The sequence below is a fragment of the Ornithorhynchus anatinus genome, chromosome 14 (assembly GCF_004115215.2).
Source record: "Ornithorhynchus anatinus isolate Pmale09 chromosome 14, mOrnAna1.pri.v4, whole genome shotgun sequence".
In the NCBI taxonomy this organism is placed as follows: Eukaryota; Metazoa; Chordata; class Mammalia; order Monotremata; family Ornithorhynchidae; genus Ornithorhynchus; species Ornithorhynchus anatinus.
The window spans coordinates 9,252,616-9,275,700 of record NC_041741.1 but is presented as its reverse complement, the minus strand read 5'-3'; positions in this window follow the sequence as shown (position 1 = coordinate 9,275,700).

Genomic DNA, 23,085 nt, shown 5'->3' with positions numbered 1-23,085 from the left:
CTGTTGCTCTTTGGCGAGGACGAGGAGGATGAAGAAGAAGCAATTAACAGTATTTATGGAGCACCTCCTGTACCCAGAGCCCTGTACTAAGTTCTTGGGAAGCCAACTGGAGTTAGTACAGAGTCCCTGCCCTCAAAGAGCCTGCAATCCAATAGGGGAGACAGACACAAATGGGAGGAAGAAGGAAAAGGGGATATGTACGTGAATTAATACTCCGTAGGCTGTGCAGGTCTCCAGAGTTCACTACCAGCCATGTAGATACCCCGACAGGCCCCAACCTTTCCGAACACTGGAGCAGCAAGCAGCCAGAACACTACCTGGGCCAGGGTGGGATGGGAGCTCCCAACCCTCAGCACTCCTTTGACCATTTCCCCGACTCAGGACCCCAGCCTGGTCTCCAGAGCTGACTTTGCCACAAAGAGGTGGCGCTTCACAGTCACTGCGGAGAGATTCTGAATCTTCACACCCGTGTGGGAAAGTGATCTGAACCTTCAGTCTTCTTTGAGTTGCACAGAAGGATACACAAACTCATGCACGGGGAGAGGCATGGCTTCAGGACAATAAAGAGACATAAATTCCCCAGCTAGATTGTAAACTCCATGAAAGCAGGGATTATGTTTACCTACTACAGTGTACTCTCCCAAGTGCTCAGTACAGTGTTCTGCACTCAGTAAGAGCAAAATAGATACTGGGGACTGAGCGATAGGTATCAGCAGAAGAGCTAAGGCCAGTAGCGGAGAGAGGCAGAAGGAGAACAGTAGGAGAAAGGCAGGAGAGGCAGGGAAACCAGTGGGACAGAGAATAAAGTCACTGTCTACCTGAGAAAAACACAGTATTTTCTTAAGGTAAGAACTGGACATTCCAGGCCAAGCATGCACAATTTTGCTGCAAAGAGAACAATGGAAAGAACTGAAAATGGGTGGCTGGCCCCAATAATTGTCTCACATTCACCAATTAGCCTGGTAAATAGTTGCTTTAGGAGTGCATGAAAGGAAGATACAGGCTTTTCCAGTAAACAAATTTGAATAAAGGTTCATTTTTACCACAACACTTTTTACTTCGAATCCAGAATTGTGTTCCATTAAGGGGATTCAAATTTCAGGAATTCTTCCTCTATTTACCTGCCCTACTAGCCCCTACCTTTTCCCCTCTATTCCTTCTCCTCCACAAATGCATCAGCAAACACAAACACACACACATCGTTTCCTGGAAGTAGCCAACAGGCAGATGGACTGCTTTCATTTTTTTTCTTTTGCTATTAGAAGAGCTATATTTGGTTCTATCTATGGTCCCAATTTAACCTTTTTAATGGGAACTGCAAAGCTTCCTATTAGCCTGGCTAGCCATGCAGAGCTGCCATTTGCCTGAGACTGGTGACTAAAGAGAAGCTATTTTCCTTCTTTCCTATTACCTTCAGTCCTCTTTTCCTCCAGCTCCTAGCCAGCCTGTGCTGTTCTTAGAGCCAAGGACTCAAGTAACCTGTGTCTCTCCATGGTGGAAAGCGGGAAGAGGCATGGCTTATATTGCCTAAGGGAATTCAATCAAGAGCAGGCAAGCATCCTGTCAACCTAGTATGGTCGGAGGGAGGCTGACAAGGAGGCCAGAGTAGACAAGAGCAATTGATATTTCCAAAGATGGGCACCCTCCCATCCTTGATGTTGACGAGATAACTAACTCATGAGGACTTACTGACCCCAAGAGACTCCCCTCTGTTGCTCTCTGGAGAGGAAGAGGAGGATGAAGAAGAAGCAATGTATAGTCCAACTTGTTCCAGTGGGTGGGCGCTTTCGCTAGTGACTCGGGATGGTAATGTTTTCATGGCATATTTGAAGTGCTTATTATGTGCAGGGTACTATACTAAGCACTGGGTTAGATACAAGATAATCAGGTTGAACACAGTCCATATTCCATATGGGGCTCACAGTCTTCACCCTCATTTTACTGATGAGGTAACTATTGCACAGAGAAGTGACTCGCCTGAGGTCACACAGCAGACAAGTGGAGGAGCTAGGATTAGAACCCAGTTCTTCTGACTCCCAGGCCGGGGCTCTTTCCACTAGGCCATGCTGCTTCGAGGGGTATCATTTTCTCCTGGCAGCACCTGTTTCCCAGACTCCAGTTTTTAAGGGACTTAATCTTACACCAATCAGGAGACTAGTTTGGTGAGGGACCAAACCAGCTCTCAGAACCAAAGGGCTGGAATTTGGGGAGGGCAGGAAATGTAAGGAGCAGAACTACAGCATTGATGAGTAGTTATTCTCCTTAACATCCCCCCTTCTTCCCTTCCAGTACTATAATCCCCTTTGCCAGATTTATCCTTCCTCCAACACTTCCTTAGAGATGGCCCTGTCAGCTGGTTTTATCACAATCAACCAAAATACTACACGACACAGATACTGAGTTCATAACAATACTTGCTGTGTACCTGGTATTTGAGAACTGGGTTAGGCAGTCTGGGTGATTTAGATACAACCCTGCCTGGGAGCAGGGGAATTGTCTAGATGATCTTCTGAAGTTCTTTTCAGGTCTAGGATCATACTTCCCAGGGATAGATAGGACTCAAAGGTTAAAGCTCCTTGCAAATACAAAGTATGAAGGATATGCAAACTGACAGTCTTAGAAACAAGCCACTTGTTTTATATGAAAGATATTGCTCATTCATTAAGCAGTAACAAGAGAAATTGGTATTTGAGGCCCTAGTTCTATCTCCAAGAGAAAAAAACTTTTTATTTTTCACTTTATGGAGTCATGAAATAAATGTCCACGAGAAATCACACCATGAATCCTTTCTATTTTACCTTCTGGGAACAATAATGAGAGATTCATTTTGAGATCTGAAAGTAGGGATTAAATCAGTAACATTTATTTAGCATGTATAATGTGCGGTCACTGCAACGAGCAGGGGGAAGAATGCAAAGACATCAATTCAAACATTATACCTATCTCTAAGGATGCTTACAATCTAAAGTGGGGGGAGACCATACATCTAGGGTAAAAATAACTGAAACTCAACAAATCAAATGCTGCAATAGTTAAAATCAGAGTTCTCTCCTGCTGGGAGGGAATAATCTTCAGGCACCTGTCAGCTTCAGACAGGGCCTTTCTTGATTCAAACTACCACGACTTTCTCATACTAGAAGTTGTTACTGGGAAAGCCATACTGGCAGGCTGAAGTAGTGTGGCCTAGTGTGTAGAGCACAAGCCAGGGAGTCAAAAGGACATGTGATCCAATCCTGGCTCCAACACTTGACTGCTGGGTAACCTTGGGCAAGGCACTTAACTTCTCTGGGCCTCAGTTATCTCATCTGTAAAATGGGGATTAATACCATGAGCCCCATTTGGCCAGGGACTATTTCTAACTCAATTTGTTTTTTTCCCATCCCCGTTCTTAGTACAGTGCCTAATACATAGTAAGTGCTTAACAAATACTAGTATTGTTGTTGTTATTATTATTGTTGCTATTATGATGAGAGAAGCTCTCCGGCCTTCAGACTATCCCAACCTCCACAGGGCTCCTGAAACCCCGAAAGTGATTCTAAGCCCCACAGGCCATATCAGAAAGCTCAATGCTACCTCTAATCCCCAGGTCCACCTACAAATAAAAGCCCCACAGTGCCTTCAAACCCTTTTGATTGCTAAGTTAGGTTTCTCACATCAAAAATGGAATTTTAACCCATGCCTGCTCAATGTTAATCGTTGTTTTCCATCGTTCTTAATAATAATCTTTTATTCATCATGCTTTCTAAAGCAATCAGAGCTCTTTAGAGAGTTTGGTTATTTAATCCTACCAATTCCTCTGAGAAGGAGAAAGGAGGAGGGATGCACAATCAGCTTCATTGTTCATTTGGGAAAACCACAGTGTGGTGGATTCAGTGACCGGATCTTGGTTTGTGATTTTTCTAGATTTTCTTTCAGGTGCTCTAATCCAAGACTAAGTGGCTTTTGTGTAGTACCCTGCCTATCTGGACTATGAGAATCGGTTCCTATTTGGATAGAAACTCCTATATGTCCATTGTTCGGTCAGGGAGTTCATCTCCTGCTGGTGATGGTTCTGTATTGTCCCACCGTCCCACAGAAAGGAAGTTTGTAAAGATCTCAGTAAGTCTAGGGTAGAGTTCAGGCTGCCCCACCTGGATGAAAATCCACTTTGCACTTGTGAAATCGGGAGGGTTCCTAGAGATCACTGAGTCAAACAACCACATCATTCCACTAATTACTTACATAGCGCCTATCTCCAAAGCCCCTAGGTGTTTTACAAAAGCGATCAAATCACTGAAGGTGAGTGGTTTGGGGACGATTGCAAAGCTGCAAGAGAACAAACTATTTACACTGTGCAGATTCAAATCCAAAAGTCAAAGGTACAGCATGACCTTCTGTCCAGAAATATTTTTAGAAGTTATCATTACATGGACAGGCAACAGATTAACTTTGGTGTACTCCACAGGTATACTGGATCAGAAGAAGCAATGTGACTCAGTGGAAAGAACCCGGGCTTGGGAGTCAGAGGTCTTGGGTTCTAATTTCAACTCCGCCGCTTGTCAGCTGTGTGAACTTAGGCAAGTCACTTAACCTCTCTGTGCCTCAGTTATCTCATCTGTAAAATGGGGATGAGGACTGTGAGCCCTTTGTGAGATAACCTGATTACCTTGTATCTATCCCAGTGTTTAGAACAGTGCTTGGCACATGGTAAACACTTAACAAATACCAACATTATTACTATTATCATCACCAAAATAGGAAAAGTGTTTTTTCTCTCACACTTAAATCCACACCCCTCAAATAGGAAGACTTTGGATAAAAAAATATTCTAACAGGTTCAGGGAGAGTTTGATTTGGTACATTGTGTGTACTGCCGGTCAAACATCCAGATCACAGAATTATAACCCAAATCAACTCTGGTTTATCAGCCAAAACCATCCCCTTCTGGAATGTATAAACTATTTACAACCCTTAGCATCTGTGGATTTAAAAATCATGATGTAGGTTGTTTAGCAGACTGTAATTGCCACGCAGTCTTGAATAGTTTGTATGTACACTAGCAAGGTTCCACTGAAATTTAGTTGGTAAGAGTTTACTTTGGATATGATCCATTTTAAGCAATAGGAAATAAATATTTTTACTTTACCTAACAAGGTACCAAAACTCTAAACCTATTAAAATGAAAAAAATCAGTATTCTCCTTTTGCAGATGTTCATATGAGCCAGAGGGTGGTTTAGTATCTACAATATTTTCAGTAAATATAGGAATAAGCCGAAGAACACAACATTTCTATTTGGAAGTCAATCTATAGGGTATTTATTAAGCAGATACTGACTTCTTACTGAGATGAATATCAAAATTGATTGGCCTTAGAGATAAAAACTGATTGAAGCAGAATGAAACCTACATTCACACCAGACAATTTTTCTTTATGTTTTCAGGATATGAAGTCAATAAATGAATGGCTGAATGCATTCCGAATATTTTTGGTCAAAAGGTGTATATCTGATCATTGTGGTATTTACTCAGTGCTTGCTATGTGCTAATACTCAGATTAGGCACTGCAGCAGATGGACAATAACCAGGTGGAACCTAGAACCTGCCTCGCATGGGGTTCACAGTCTAAGAGGGAGGGAGAATGGGTATTTAGTCATCATTTTACAGATGACAGTGTGTGTGTGGGAAGGGAGTGGTGGTCCTGACTGCTCGGCCCATGGTTCGTGGTGGGGGAGGAAAGAGGAAGCAGAAGCTCTAAGCGCGGGGCTCCATGGTGGCAACAGCCTGGGGTTCCCCCTCTGCCACGGAGCCCGCGTCTGAGGAAAGCAAGGGAAACAGGAGGGATTTTGGGGGGAAGAACAGGGTTTTAGATTTTGCCACCCACCCAGATTTTGACCCTTCTGGTAGGAGAATTCTGGACTCCGGAATTCCTTTGGCCTCCAACCTCTGGATAGTTTGCTTAGGACATGTCTTAAGTGGTTGTTTCAGAGACCACCTGGAGTTCATTTGTCTCTCCTCACTGCTGGTGTTCAGGGAAACTCAATGGAAGTATAGAACTGCATCAGCAAATGGAATGTTCCTGATTGAGAAACTGGGCCAGTGCGGGACCATAAAGCAGGAAAAGAAGAGGCCTGAGTTAGGGAGATGGGAATGTGTGATGGGGAAATCTAGATGTGAAGGAGCTCCCTTTTGAGAATGATTGATGAGCCTCATCCGGAACCTTCCAGCTGTACCTTCTGTTTGAACCCTGGGGTCAGTTTGCACTCAAGTTGGGGATATTGAGGAAGTATACACGCACCAGATGAATGAAATTTCTTTGCTGAGGTTCTCTGAGAAACAGCATGGCCTAGTGGAGAGAGCACGGGCCTGGGTGTAGGGGGACCTGAGTTCTAATCACATATCTGCCATTTGCTTTCCGTATGACCTTGGCCCATGCTCTATCCACTAGGCCATGAAGCTCCTTATCTGCTCCAATACCTCTGTCTTCAAAAGAATAAATGGCAAAAGGGGAGTTCTGGTGCAAAAGAGACCCTTGAACGTTCCGAAACACGAACATCAATAACTATGTTCTGGGGTTGGCCTTCATTATGCACCTCAGGAGCGTTCTCTGATGCTACACTTTTCATAAGAGGTGCTAAATAAATACCACTGATGGTTGAGAATCTGCTTTCCCAAACTAGTGAGGGGAGGTGGAAAACTGAGGGAGAGGAAATGGTGTGCTAAAGAAACAAGTGGGCCCACTAAATAAGTGGAACCAATCTGTATTTTGCAGTTTGACTAGAAATTTGATTAAGATAGTCACAAGACTGCAAAAGCTTTGGTTTTAGGGTACGGCAAAATAGTGATCTTGATTTGTAACTGACTACCACCGATCGAAGGAAAATGTACAAACTCCTGCTTCTCCCTCCAGGGCACTAACCATACCAGCTGACATATCTTGGACAGCAGAACATCTGTAGAACTCAAATGAAAGCGCTTATGGACCCTTTCCTTAGTCCTGACACCCTTAAAAGGAAAGGGTCACTCAAATATGGAAGTGGTTTTAATCTAAATTATCTCTATTCCTTCCCTAAATGTCTTTATCTTCCTAAAGGGCTATAGTGAGCAAGGTGCTATGCCATTTTCATATATTTTTCTTCATTTGTTCCCCTCCTCTTTAGGGAACGTCATTAAGCAGACCTAGAAATACTAGCATACACTCCATAAAAATGGGATTTTCCATTAAAAGTTACCAAAACAAATGGGTGAGAGCAAGCCCAGAAAAAGCAAAGTGAAGAAGTCAGCTAAAAGGAGATCAAAGATGGAAGGAAAATTACTGTGTCATCAAAAAGATAATGAAGTTTAAAAGAAATAAAAAAGATGAGACACTTTGTAGGAAATATAAAACAGGGCAACTCGAGCCAATAAAACAGATAGAAACTTCGTTGTAGGAAGTGTCACTAATTAGATATTGTTAAAACTGCAATGAGCATTTTATTTTATGTTTTTATGGGCTAACAAATAAAAAGAAGATACTTAAGTGAGCAATATCTGATTTTGCCAGAGATCAGGGTGCAGATAGGATGACATTATCTCAACAGGGGTTCGGCCTAGTCAAGCATCAGTGCCGCATTTTGAAGATCCATTTTAGGAGAGACCTTGGCCTGGTGCTTCTCATCCACCAAGAGGCAGATGCCTGCTTTAAAGCCCAGCCCCATATGAACCCTCTTCCAGTCTGTCTAGAAAGTAAATTCAGAGTCGGTTCCTCAGCTTGAGTTCCCCAAATTCCCTTGTAATCAATAACTCCATCACTACAATTATAAGGGAAATCATCGGGACATGTCCCATTGCCTTAGGTTATGATCATCACGCCAACAGCCCCGGCAAGGAAATCCATAATAGGAGTTTGTAGGATGTTTCTTTTTTCCCTTGACACACAAAATCCACATTGAGCTATTACCAGTCCCTGCCATACCAAATGCCAATTAAGAAACAGCAGTTGGAGACTGGAGGAAGCCAGCAATAAAGTGGGTCTTGGGGCTCTTCGTGAATACTTTCCCGTCAGTTCCAGTTGGAATTTGTGTAAGGTGCACAGAGCGTTCACTCTCTGTGCCTGCTACTGTAGGAAAAAAAATAATAAACGCACTCCAAATTGTTGATCGGAAGCATGGAGCCTCTCAAAATGGAATGCATTCTGCTACGCTTTCAAGAGAAAGAAAAAAAGAGGCAGCACACTAAAGAAGGCTGTCATCCCGTCATTTTCTAATGTTAATATAAAATGTTTCAGTCTCACCCACAGAATTCACCTTTAACAGATTAATGTTGCTGTGAGCACTGCCTCAGTGCTGCTGAGTTGACTGCATCCCAGGGCCTCATTTTTGGTGATCTTGCCCTGATATTTGATGTTAAATGTCACTTATAGGAAATTGCTCTAGAAGTTGATGTATACAGTCACACAAGAGGTTGGGCACCGCCACAGCCCTTTAGACTTTCATGGTGGAATGGACTCGGATGCCTGGTTGTCGCCAAAATAAGTTGTGTGGCTTGCCAAAAGCCAACCTGGCCTTTGAGATTCTGTTTTCCATCTCTTTAACCATGCACCACTGAACGGCACATTGCCTCAGTAGCAGAATTCAGGGCAACCTTCAAGTTCTGCGATGTTAATGAAAATCTTTGGTTGACTAGGACTATCCAGGTGTGATCGAACACAACCTCTGAGGTGTTCAGGGTTTTTTTCGGACCATAGCACTCTACTGAATCTGAAAAGTCAGCTGTGTGACTGAGGGCAAGTCATTTAACTTCTCTGTGTCTCAGTTCCCTCATCTGGAAAATGGGAATTCAATAGTATTTCAATAGTATTTATTGAGCGCTTACTATGTGCAGAGCACTGTACTAAGCGCTTGGGATGAACAAGTCGGCAACAGATAGAGACAGTCCCTGCCGTTTGACGGGCTTACAGTCTAATCGGGGGAGACGGACAGACAAGAACAATGGCGCTAAACAGCGTCAAGGGGAAGAACATCTCGTAAAAACAATGGCAACTAAATAGAATCAAGGCGATGTACAATTCATTAACAAAATAAATAGGGTAACGAAAATATATACAGTTGAGCGGACGGGTACAGTGCTGTGGGGATGGGAAGGGAGAGGTGGAGGAGCAGAGGGAAAAGGGGAAAATGAGGCTTTAGCTGCGGAGAGGTAAAGGGGGGATGGCAGAGGGAGTAGAGGGGGAAGAGGAGCTCAGTCTGGGGCCTCCCATGGGACAACCTGATTACCGTGTATCTATCCCAGTGCTTGAAACAGTGCTCTGCACATAGTAAGCGCTTAACAAATACCACCATTATTATTATTAAAAGTGACTCATAATCATTTTCATGTCTTCTTGTGTGCTTGCATGTGTGTGTGTACACCTCTAGAGCACAGATACTGCATAAAGCAATTCCTGAACCACTACGCTAAAGACTTTTGAAGCTACTCATAACCTGCTGAGCTAAAAGAGTTTCCCAGTGGATCGGAAATATATTCTGAGTCCAACCTGTGGATCCTTCATTAAATCTTCAAGCACAGCACCATCGGACAGGTTAACTGGGCTTACCACACATCCTTCAACTCTGACTCTACCAGTCCATCACGTCATAGTCTTAGGAGCTTGGGGGATTTCTCAGAACAGCCAAATGAATTAACAATTTCCAAAACCTCAGTCTGTTGCTGATGTTAATGAATAGAGTACAGAGGTCTTGCTGCTGCTCTCTGCACTTTTCCTGTATCTGTCATACACAAGAGTCCCTGTCCTTGAGAAGTTTACAACCTACATGGGGGAAGAAAAAGACATAATTTACAAATAGTGGGAACAGGAGAAAGATCAATGTTCAACTGCTGATAGCCAGAGTAAGCCAGGATAGAGAGAAAAATAGGTAAGTTTATAGAAATAATAATAATAATAATGTTGGTATTTGTTAAGCGCTTACTATGTGCCGAGCACTGTTCTAAGCACTGGGGTGGACACAAGGGAATCAGGTTGTCCCACGTGGGGCTCACAGTCTTAATCCCCATTTTACAGATGAGGTAACAGGCACCGAGAAGTTAAGTGACTTGCCCAAATTCACACAGCTGACAAATGGCCGAGCCGGGATGTGAACTCATGACCTCTGACTCCAAAGCCCATGCTCTTTCCACTGAGCCACGGTATATATATATATATAATAAAGGTTATTTCTAGGGAAAATAAGAGCTGTAGAGGGGAAATGCTAAGGAAGTTGGACGATCCCTAAGGACAGAGAGTCAAGCGCTTAGTACTGTGGCCTGCACACAATAAGCGCTCAATAAATACAACTGAAATGGATTACATGGTCCTCTATACAGCCCATTACTACTCAATGAATCAATTAATGGCATTTATTGAGTGCTTACTGTGTGCAGAGCACTACTAAGCACTTGGGAAAGTACAATACAACAGAGTTGGTAGACATAATCCCTTCCCACAAGGATCTTACAGCCGGAATACCACTGGTGGAGAAAGAACACTGAGCTGGATGAACAATTAGTATGGCAGGATTGTATCTTCTCTTCCTTTTGCTATGCCTCTAGCCTGTCATTACCATTTGGGCCCGTGCTTATATTCACGGCAGCTATTGTCTTCCGAAGAAATACGGATCCTCCTGTGTGTGAAATAATCACGTCCATTTTTTCCATGGAAGTTCAAAGAAGAGAACAATTTCAGTGGGAAAGGAGATATAAAGAGAGAAAGCCTAGCCAGTCAAATTCTCGGGAACCTGATGGAATAGCAAAAAAAATGAAAAAATATTTGCCTGCTTCTTCATCACTCTACAGAGTTGTAGAACTGTTTGTTCTAGGCCAAACCTGTCTACTAAGTAACAATAAAGCTAGAAAAGAAACTTCTAACATACAATGCCAACTACGATAAGGAATTAAATTGTCGGTCTAAAAATGGCTGACACTGCCTGAAAGTAGAACCTTAAAAATAAAATACTGCACGAAACCCCGTTTGCTTCTCTTGAAGAAAATGAGTAGTTTCCATAAATGGTGGTCCAAATAATGTTACCATCTGGTAATTTGCCAAAATAAGTGAAGCAGTCCTCTGATTTCTTCCCTCCTTCCTCTCACCCCCACCCCTGCTCCCAACACAGCCTACTTGAAAAGGCAATGCTACTATGCTAAGGATTTTACATTTTGGGATGAAGTGATAAGATCCACTCTGATTAATTCCCACCACCCCATGTTACACTGACCCACAGGCACCCTTAACAATTATATATTTTCACCTATAATAATAATTGTGGTATTTGTTAGGCACGGACTACGTGCCAAGCACTGGGATAGATACAAGATAATCAGGTCAGATACAGTTCCTCTTCCACAAGGGGCACATAACCTAAGTAGGAGGTAGAACAGATAAAGGATCCCCAGTTTACAGCTGAGGAAACTGAGGCCCAGAGAAGTTAAGTGACTTGTCCAAGGTCACAAAGCAGGTAATTGGTTGAGCTGGGATTAGTTCTCAAGTCCTCTGACTCCCACCCATGCTCTTATCCACTAGGCCACACTGTGTCAGCACTTATGTTTCAACCACTAACTCTCAACCTCAACATACTGCTGTAGATCACGATTTGAATCAGTGGCTTAAGATGCGTCTGCTTAACTCTTTCACTAAATTTCATGTCCCCTGAGGTCAGGGACTGTGACATTTTCTTCTCATGTCTTTTCCTGGGTGAAGGATGTTGGGACAGTCTGAGGGGGGTGAGGGCAGAAGAGGAAGATCACCCCAAAATCCAAACCTCGGGACTCTATCTCCCTAAGACATTTAAGAATAATAGAATGTCCAACCATCTGTTTGGCTGTAATCCTGAATAGAGGCTAGCGGATGGATTAGATGAACTCCTTAGGTCTAAACTGCCCTGGGCTGGGTTTTCAGAAGCTCTGATCCTTTGCAAGTATTTATATCCATTTTCTCCCTTTGTATTAATTATGGAATGCACAGTTACCCTGTCCAAGCTAGTCTGTGTCCTAATTTTCCCAGGACAGCTTGTTCAGTATCACTGTCCTAGTTTTTGTTTTAGTTGTCTAGTGCTGTCATGGGTGAATGGGAGGCTGAGAACTATATATGAAAGGATACAAATTCTTGGCACAAGAGACATACTGAAGGGAAAAACAAGATACGCAAGATCATGGACACAAAGCGAATACCAGCACTGGAGAAAGACAAATGTCACTGCTTGGACTATTTCCCAGTAATAAATGGAGATTTAGGTGGTTTCTGAAGAAGTCATAAGATGGCTTGAAGCACATTCATCTAATTGGAGTTTAATTTACTATTAGAAGGTGTGCAGAGTTCTCCTTGCATAAATATGTATATTTTGCAGCATCCCATTACTTTAATAGTAAAATGGCCTATCCATAAAAACACTTAATAAGATTTATGAAACTATTCCCAGGGTTCCTAGACTAAACTCCCGCTTTAAGGAACCAAAAAACAACAACAACAAAAAAAAAATGACTCTACATCAGCCTGGAGGAAATAACTGCCTCTGAAAGTGATTGCTGCTTCAGTCTCTGCTTCTGTGAATTCCCCAGGAAAGTAATCCTGCCCCTCCCCATTTCCCCCACCAGTCCAGCTTGATCCTTGTAGCTTTTCTTTTCCCATGTCTAACCCCGGGACTGGTAAACCCCTCCTCTGTCTGAAATATCTTCTCTTAACAGATGTCATCTTACTACAGCTCCACGGCTGCTCTGTTTCACGGAGACCTCGCTGTTCCTGACGCCCTCCTGCTTCAGGGGTCGTGATCCTCATGTTTTGGGGCTGCAAAGTCAAGGCCTAGGGCAGGATCAGGGTGGGATGGTCTGGGAACAGGCAGTGGTGGAGTGGGGTAGAGGGAGAAGGCTTGAGGCATCTGTCGTTACTCCCCGGAGTTCTCTCGTCTGCTGACCCCACAGGCAGACTGTCTTGGGGTATCCACTTAGACACACAAAGTAATTGGCCCAACTTGTTCATTTTGACAAGGCAGTCGGATTTACCAAGAGTTGCGATGGGCTGCCACATGGAGCAGGGTAGAAAACCTTTGTCAGGTCAAAAACCACCGAGAGGAGATCATGATTTGACCCTGAGCATTTTTTTTTTTTCTGATGTGTTGGGTTGTGATTTTCCTGCCCCCATCCCCAGACTCACATCCAGCAGAAAGCGGCAATGGTTTTCTGGCAGCCTTTCTTTTCCCATGATTTTACTACAGTGTCTATTCACCAAAGTCTTTGCCCAGCTGTAGCTAAGAGCGAGATGCCACTGAGACTGTGTCACAGCTTTCGCAGTCACTACTGCCTTTATATAGAGAGACAAGATCGGCATCTTTGAACCACTGGGACCCTGATTCCTTGTTTCATTTGACACTGATTAGTTACATCAGTTTCTTAGCCAGCAAGTAGCCATTACTGCAAGTGAGGCACATCGGCCAGGGTATATCCTCATCTATTCTTTAACATATATTAAGCATAAATGATGAGAGATGGCATTCAGAACAAAGATAAGGACATCTGTATTCAACTTTACTGAAATGGAGGCACCTTCATTCTGCAGCAGACTTATGAAATAAGGTTTTTGTATGTCTTGCACATAATCAACACTGAGTGCTGCCCACGCACTCAAAGATAATCATCAGTTGGAATCATTTAGAAATGGCGAAAACACTCCGCAGTTGTTCTATTTACATGAAGAAAACTATGGTTCTCTGTCAATGTTGGCTTGAATCTCCGCAAGACCCTAATATGCAGCTTGCTGGTATAACCCCTCAACTACAAACACGTTCTGCTACCTCGGCCATGTGCTTTCTCAGGATGGAAAGTACAGAGAATTACAAAACAAAAACCAAAAACATTTGGTTGACTCCAACTTTGGCTAAAGATGAAACTACTTATCTTGATGCGAGTCGCTGTATTCCACGCTGCAGTCTACGGTGCCGAGGTGTAAGAAGAAATGGTTTTGTGTATGAATTTTCATGAATTCGTAGATACGTTCCCTTCCCACAGTGAGCTTACAGCCTGGAGTGATGGGTAGAGACAGACATAAATAAAGTACAGATATGCACAAAGTGCTGTGGGGCTGGGGGGGGGGGGGGTGTGAAAAAAGGATGCAAACCCAAGTCCAAGGGCAACGCAGAAAGGAGTGGGAGAAGAAGAAATGAGGACTTAGTCAGGGAAGGCCTCTTGGAGGAGGTATGTTTTCAATAAGGTCTTGAAGGTAAGAAGATAATATCAACCACATGGGAAGGAAGAGAAAGGGAAAGGAGTACTTCAATTCAATTCTTGTTAATGACACTGGCCACACACTGGACAGAGAAGGTGGAATTTTCTGGCATTCAATCCAAGCACTCCCTAGCTTATTACCATGCCAATGGCTAGAAGAAACCTGTGGTGCCCTACGGAGGATATGTAGAGGCTCACTGATATGTCTAGAATCAATCATATTTGTGTGCAGACTTCTGTACTAAGCTCTTGGGAGAGAACACTATAACAGAGTTGGTAGACACTCCCTGCCCACAATGAGCTTACAGTCTAGAAAAGGGGTTGGGTGATTTGGGGTAATTTATTTTGAGAAGTCCTTCAAGATCCTCTTTATATTAATTTGAAAATAATTTCTTTGTACACATGGTGGTATCTATTTAGTGCATATTTTGTAACAAGCACTGTGCTAAGTGCTGTGGTAGATATAAGTTAAATGGATCAGACCTCTGCCTCTCACTGGTTGGATTGTAGCCCCTGCCCCACTGATATCCACACCATATATAAAACCACCAGGTACTTGGTTTGTCAAATCATGACCTGCATTTTATTCATAGCATTTGTGCATAGATATGTTTGTGGGTATAAACCTAATGAGATCCTCTTGCATTCATTTGAAAATCCAATTAAATATGTGTCTGGGTTCCCAAAATCCCAAGCAGAGTTACTTTATTTTTCCATTTACTGGTGAAGAACAGACAGCATTTCAGGGAAAACACTGACATAACTTAATCTCGTTAATGTTAATAAAATGTGTGATATTTATGAGCTATTATATCCTGGCTTCATTTTAGTTATTTGGAAAGTACCGAATGTTTAGGGAGATTTTTTTCAGACTCTCCTTTTTAGTTACATTCCGAAGGGGAAAAAATAATCCTGTCACAACAGAGAAGAGGTGCTTATAAAGATGCTTTAAAAGCCTTATCGCCAGGAAACAGTGCACAGTGTATTATATATTATGGTGTCTTAAAATATTTCTGCTTACCTCCTCAATGATGCTGCTACAATATTTACATAACACTCCTAACGAACACTTCATTATGCAGGGTATTTATCCTCTTTCTTGGAGTCTGCCTTTCCAGCCCATTTAATATTAGTGAACTGAGGTATTGTTTTGATTTCTGCCTACTCTTTAGTTCCTTTGTGTCTCTCTTTAGCTCTTCAGATACACTGGCTCTGGCAGGATTCATGTTTACTGCTCCTCAGAGTGAGGGTTAGGGGCAAGAGAAGATCTCAAGTTAATCATCTGGGGAATTTCTTATAGGTTTAGGACAGGTTATTTCAGAATCAGTTAAAAAAGAAGGGGGAGGGGAAGGAAAAAGTGAGAGGAGAGTAGTATCGGAGGTGTTGTTTTCCTACAAACTGTTCTCCTGAGAGTAAAAAGTAAAATCCAGTATTTTAAGAAGTGCTTCAGCCAGGAAACATTTTGTACAGTGAAAGTTAGTTCAGTGGCTAGGAAAATTATTTGAAACATTAAGTATTTTAGAGACTCTATGCTGAATACATTTTTAAACCCTGGGCTAGATGTTTTTGTTAATACTTCATGTTGTAGAGCTGATTCACATCGAAGAAATCACAGTTTGGAGTGAAAGGAACACTTTGAGGCATAAACTTTCCTGAACCTGGTTTTAATCCAAAGGTCAATCCTGCACGTGGGTTCACTGAGTTCCTTCACAGACACTTCAGAGCTCCAGTAAACCTGTTTTCCTATTAATCTTCCTATAGTTGCAAGTCAGACATACGCTTTCAAATGAAACCAATGGTCTTTCCATAATAAAAATGACTCTGCTCTTAAATGGGGTGGATGAGCTTAATTAGCCATATACTCATACATATCCTGTCTCTGTTTCCAAGCCTGTCTACTGGTACCATAGTCTTCATGAAGGTTTTGCTTGAGAGCAACCCGTCTTCTGATTTTGGCTGGGTAGGTGAGTTTTCCAACAGGGCTCTAGTGATCACCGTCACATGGTTTGAGACTGGACTACACTATAGCTTTAAATTGATTTCTGTCGTTCCAGCTTGCATGTGCCCTTTCTTGGTTTGCCTAGAATAGCTTCTTGGGTATCCTACCTCTTACCTGTTTGGGTGTGTCTCGTGTCATTTTTCAGTAATGGGGGAATCTTGCTATCGTCCATTCTGCTCACATATCCCATCTGATTAAGTATGTTGTGATAAATATTGCCTTAAAGCTGGCGATCTGACTGCGTTCCAGAACCACACTGTTAGTGAATATATGCATATTTCAAACCATTTTAAGAGGATAAGCATAATTTAAAGCTCCTCATGCTAATTTCAAACTGATGTAAGGGACTTACAACAGATATAGTAAAGAGATTTAATGAACTTTACAAGGATAAAGAGGTGCTTAAACCATACTAAGCTAATTTAATGGAACTATTTTTTATGTAGATGTGGAATATGTTTTGTATACATTTCTTATATATGACAGAGTAGCTGCTATCTGAAAAACTATGACCATTTTAGTATTTCTCTATCTCTGCTTTGTTTCCCCTCTGTATCTTTGCTTTCTTTCGCCATGGACTCTCTTTCCTTTTGGTACTCCTTTTTGGCTCTTGTGCTCTTTTCTGGCATAGCGTCTCTATGTCTGATTGTCTTTATGTCTGTGTATCTGCATGTATCTGACTCATAATTTTATAAAATACTCAATCCTTTCCCTGTTCCTTTGCTCATCTTCTCACCAATTCCTTTTTCCCACTTACCCAAGCTGTCTTTGAATCCCTGCATTCCCTTCTCCCTTTTGCTTATTTTGCTATCCATAAACCTCTCCTTCTCCCTACCTCCTATATTCCATTCTTCTCACTCCCATCTTCCATCTGCCTATCACCACACAGATGTCAAGGCTCGTTTAGTCTTGGGCTCTCCTCTACCCACCCCTATATCCAGATTAGAGATGTGACCCTAAATTGACCCCAAGCCCATGCCTGAGTCATGGTCCCAGCTGTTTGAAGCCAGTGCTCCTGACGTTCAGATTTTGCTCCTGAAGGTAACTGACTGAAAAGCTAGCCTCTTCTACAATTATACATATGTGAACATTATTTTAAGACACTTTAAAAAAAATTGGTATTCGTTAAGCGCTTACCATGTGCCAGGCACGGTATGAAGAGCTGGAGTAGACACAAGCTGATTGGGTTGGACAGAGTCACTGAACATATGGGGCTCACAGTCTTAATCCCCATTTTACAGATGAGATAACTGAAGCAGAGAGAAGTTAACTGACTTATCCAAGGTCACACAGCAGACAAGTGGCAGGGCACCTTCCCCTAACAAACCAAATCTTTCTGCCTACTGTAACTTTTTTTATATATCCATTTGACATCCCCACAAGTTTATCTATTAGTATTTTATTAGTGACTTTGAGATGTTGAGTTTGTTATGTATACCATTAAAATGAGATCTCATGATTGGTCTCAACTCTGGTTTCTCTGAGAAACCAATGAGAAATAGGAAAGAAACATTACCTTCTCTGCATTGAAACAGTCCTCATTTTAATCTCCAAATCTATTTTCTGTATGAGGGGTTCAAAGTGGATCTCTGAGAAATACCATCTCTGATACTTCCAATTCAGGCAATCCCACAAACCCTTACTTGGCCAATGGCTCAATACTCACCTCTCTTGTGCTTCTGCTCCAAAGCAAAAGAATGTGAATATGTATTTTGTTAGAAGTATGAAGAACACAAATGATGCCACTCCATCCCAAGATTCTTTCTCTACAGTGGCAAGAGGATATTTGGAGGACTCTCGTGACAGTTGTCTTCCATGACAATCACTTACCCTCCCTCACTTTCCCTTGGTAACCAACTCTGGACATCTTTTCCTTAAATTTATCCAAGCCTTTCTTGATATTTTTGATATTTTCAGCATTACCCATCATAGGTTAGTGTATAGTAAACCTTAAGTAACACGTACAATTCGGCCCTATACTTTGCATGTAATAGAAACTGTGGTTTAATCTATAGACAATTAATAGTACGTCATATACTGTTTGACACTGAAATAATTGAATACAACTCTGTTAAAAATTAATGATGACTAAGGGCTTAGTGATGTAGCAGTACCATGCACACTGTATTACCCTCCTGAGATTCGGTTGTAATGTGATTTAAGTCATGACATATGCAAAATGAGTTTCCTACTCTCAATATAGTCCCCAGCGGACATTTGTCAGCGTTACCTAACTGCTAAGCAATTTAGTATGAAACCTACTAAGGAGAGTCACAGCAGGATAGAGGAAAAAGAAAGAATCGACGCACAAGATCTTTTGTGTACCACAGCTAAGTGTTCAATTAGCCAGAGGAGAGAGGTAGAACTGGAAGGGAATCTCAAGGGGTCATGTGATCAAATCTGCTTCCAGGCAGAAATTCTGAATAGCAAAATCATGGGAACCATTGGCTGCCTAGTCATTTATTTTTTACTCTCCAGGGATGGAGCCTCACTCTGCCTATAGGAAGTCTGTTTGAATGTCTCATCACTGGGTGGCAGTCTGATCTAGTGGGAAGAGTACAACTTCTGGGAGACATGGATACCTGGGTTCTAGTCCCAGCTGTGTTACTGGCCTGCTGTGCGACCTTGAGTAAGTCACTTGAGCCCCGAGTGGCTCCGTCTCATCTTCTGTAAAATGGAGGTAACAAGACCTGTTCTCCCTTCCTCTCAGACTGTCAGCCTTGTGTGGAACAGGGACTGGGTTCGATCCAATCACCTCAACCTACCCTCGAGCTTAGCACAGTTCTTGGCCCCCGGTAAACATTCAGTCCATAATTCTTATCATCAACCTCGGATTGAAGAAGTTCCTCCTTAAGATTAACGGAATTCTCTCTTGCTACAATTTAAATCTGTTTCTTGATGTTTTGAACTTCAGGAACAGTTAGAACCACTCATGAGTGTTCTCATAAAACCCTTCACAGGCTTGGAAAAAAAGCTATTAAGTCATTCTTTAGCCAGCTATTCTCCAGACTTCACAACTCCAATTCTGCTAAACCTGCCCTCACATAAAACCTATTTTCTAGCCCTTTGGGGTGCTCTTTTCTGTACTGCTACATTGTCTCTGTGTCCTTTTTAAAACATGATGACCAACACCGGAAATGTGCTCTAAATAGTCTGATTCAGTCCAGAAGAGCAAAAAAGATTACCAGTCAACATGTGCTGAAAGACTCTAGCTAATACACCCCTGAATTGTGTTGCCTTTTACATAACGTTCCGCTATTTAATCTGCTTTGTTGCCTTGTGCAAGTCGCTTCACTTCTCTGTGCCTCAGTTACCTCATCTGTAAAATGGGGATTAAGATTGTGAGCCCAAAACAGGTCAGGGACTGTGTCCAACCTGATTTGCTTGTATCCACCCTAGTGCTTAGTACAGTGCCTGGCACGTAGTAAAGGCTTAACAAACACCACAATTATGATTATTATTTTAATGGCTCTCTGTTACTAACTTGCATTAGCCTTATGGTTGACTATGACTCCAGTTTCTTCTCGGCTGCATACGTGCTTAGTCAGTGAACACAGTCGTTTCTGGTACCTGGGGTGAGAGGATTTGGTTATTTTCATCGCTTCCCTTGTTCAGCCCCACAGTTAGTTCTCTGACCCAGTCAAGTCTCTCCTTAGTGAAGCCCCCGCCACTTTTGATCCTGTTCCTTCCTCCTCTCTGCTGTAAGCACAGAGGCAAGAGTGTTTGGGGGTAAGCACCCCCTGCAGCACGCTGCCCTGACCCCAGAACTAGGGGACATGATACGAGAGTGGCTCCTGACCTCTAGATAAAGCCTTCTGACCCTCATGGCCACTGCTGAGGAGACTCCGGTAAAAGCATCTAGTGTGGGGTTAGGGGGTGAGCACTCTCTCCACCTTCAAAAGTGATCCGTGTATCTTTCTAAGAGTACTCCGGTTTGCATCGGTCCTTCCTGACTTGAGAATGAGAATGGCACAAGGGACAAAATAAAAAAGCCTTACTCAGCTCTATTAAACTCAAATCTATTGATTCTTTTTAGATGGGGAGAGAGACCACCCCCCTCTCTCTTTTTACCTCCAGCTGGCTCCTATTATTTTCACAGACTTTTTTCCAATCCTTGTCTATGCCATCAGTTGCTCTAATTCCAAGAACTGTGGAAGAGATATAACACAAAATAAAAGCTCAGAAACTTGTATATCCTTGGGACCAAACCAGGTGGAGGCCGTTTTTCTTCTGATTTTAGCTATGAAGGCCACAGACTGTATTCTGAAAAACCGTAATCTTAACAGACTGTTCTGTGTTTATAATGCAAGTACTAAGTATTACCTGATGGCAGTGTACAAAATATCTTTTTGGAGTTCTGAACCGGGTACAACCCCAGGTCAAAAATATGAATTCACACCTCTGCCCTGGGCATTTTGGGGATTGAGCATTCCGAATGTGGATTTCTAATCTGCCGCTGAATTCAAATGGAAGTTCAATCTTTGAATTAGAGGACGATGGATTGGAAACCTGACAAAGCTGTGACTTTTCCAAGTATATAGTCCCTCCCATCGTTACCTTGCTGCCAGTCTTCAGAGTTTAGGGAAGGAGGCCCGAGTAACGATTATGTAAATGAGGCAGACCTTTCTTTGGAAGCAAGTTGGCTGGCCTGGGGCCCTTGGAGGAGAAGGATCTGCCATCAGATCCTCTGAGCTTGAATCTAGTGGAGGCCATCTGTCAAGTGGAAGGAGGTTAGTGGAGTGTGAATTGTTTTCCAAGTCATTCTTCAGGAATGTTAATGTGGAATCAGGCACTCAGAACTAAGGTAGCACTGCCATGCTTAGGGTGGCCATTACTCTGATGCTAAATCAATTGGGGATGGCTCCAGGGACTGATATTTTGCTACAAATGCCCTTCGCCCTACTTGTTCTCATTAGGCTTAGGTCACTCTGTATCAAGTAACTGCAGTCCAGTTCCTAGGGAATGGATGTCTCTCCATCAAGTTTAATTAGCACTTCTCCACAGCGAGAGCCAGCTGGACCTTGAGTGGCGATGTCATGCCCGCTCCAGAGCCAAGGGTACCCCTTCAGCCTCTGGTAGGTTCCTGCTGCGGGGACGGCCCTGCTTTTTTGGTTGGTGGAGCAAGGGAGTTGAGGTGGAAACTCCGAGTCGGGCTAGAGGGCAGCGCTGCTCCCTGGAGAGAACCTCAGCTCATTTCAGGGTAGTGTGCTGCAGTATAAGAGGGAAGCAGCATGGTAAGGGGTGTTTCGGATTCTGAGGACCTGAGTTCTAATCCCAAATCTGCCACTTGTCTGCCGGTTAACTTTGGGCCAGCCACTTAAATCCTCTGCGCCTCAGTTTGCTCATCTGTAAAATGGGGATTAAATCCTACTGCCTCCTGGACTGTGAGCCCCATATGGGACAGGATCTATGTCCAACCTAACTTGTATCTACACCAGAGTTAAACCTTCATTCATTCATTCACTCATATTTATAGAGCATTTATTGTGTGCAGAGCTCTGTACTAAGTGCTTGGGAGAGGTCATTACAATAGTAAATGGACACACTGCCTGTCCACAACAAGTTTACAGTCTAGATGGGGAGACAGACATTAATATAAATGAAGTGTTTGGCACATAGTAAGCACTTAACAGGTACCATATTATCGTTATAATAATAATAATATTTGTTAAGCGCTATGTGCCAAACACTATCCTAAGTGTTTACTGGGGATACAAGGTAATCAGGTTGTCCCACCTGGGGCTCACAGTCTTAATTCCCCTTTTACAGATGAGGGAACTGAGGCCCAGAGAAGTGAAGTGATTTACCCCAGGTCACACAGCAGACAAGCGGCGGAGCCGGAATTAGAACCCATGACCTCTAACACCCAACCCCGCGGCTTCTCTATTATGGGATCCTTGGTCCGGCAGAGCACCACTGCAGGCTCAGAGATCCCTCCAGGTTTTGTTAGGGTCCCTGCTGGCGCTTGGGCTATCCTGGGGTCTGCACTGCCAATGTTTTCTGGGCTCAGGGCCTTTTCATAATGCGACACTAGGATGTCATCAGAGAAGCAGTGTGGCATAATGGATGGGACCCAGGGCTGGGAGTCCGGAGGTCCTGAGCTCTAATCCCAGATCCACCACTTGTCTGCTTGGGCAAGTCACTAAACTACTCTGGGCCTCAGTGACCTCATCTATAAAATGGGGATTGGACTGTGAGCCCCACGTGGAAATCCAACCCTATTTCCCTGATCCACCCCGGCACCTAGAACAGTGCCTGGCACATAGTAAGCACACAACAAATACCACAGTTATCGGTATTAGAGACCGGCTACTTTGCAAACTTTCAGGGCTGACAATGTAATTGCTCAGACAGTAGCCCCACCCCAGCCTGCCACCTCACAGTGTATGTTTCTGGACACCTGGAGACCAGGTGAGAGAGAGTAAGAATGGCTCAGTGCAATCCATCCCTGTTACAGCAAAAACAAATGGAGCACCTGTCCCCTGGTTGCAGGCCATACCTTTCCCCACCCAGCTCTGAACCTAAACTCAGGTACCTTGCAATACAGGCAGCCCCTTTCTGGCCTCTGGATGAAAGAGAGGCAGCAGTACCTTTCGAGAGCACTGTGAGCACTGCTCAACCTGAACGAGCAAGACGCCAGAAAAAATGCCCTGCCATTGTTTCTCACGGACACAGCATGGGAGAGACCTTCTCTCAATGGCAATGACCCACTATCAGCAGCGTTATCTCTGACTACCAAGGAACACTTTAAATACCTTGCAGCCCAAACAATAGATGATACTCACTGAGCACTTGCAGAAAACAATACTAAGTGCTTGGAAGACTACAATAGCAGTAGAATTAGCAGAGGTTGTCCCTTACCCTCAAGGATCCCGGCCACTTG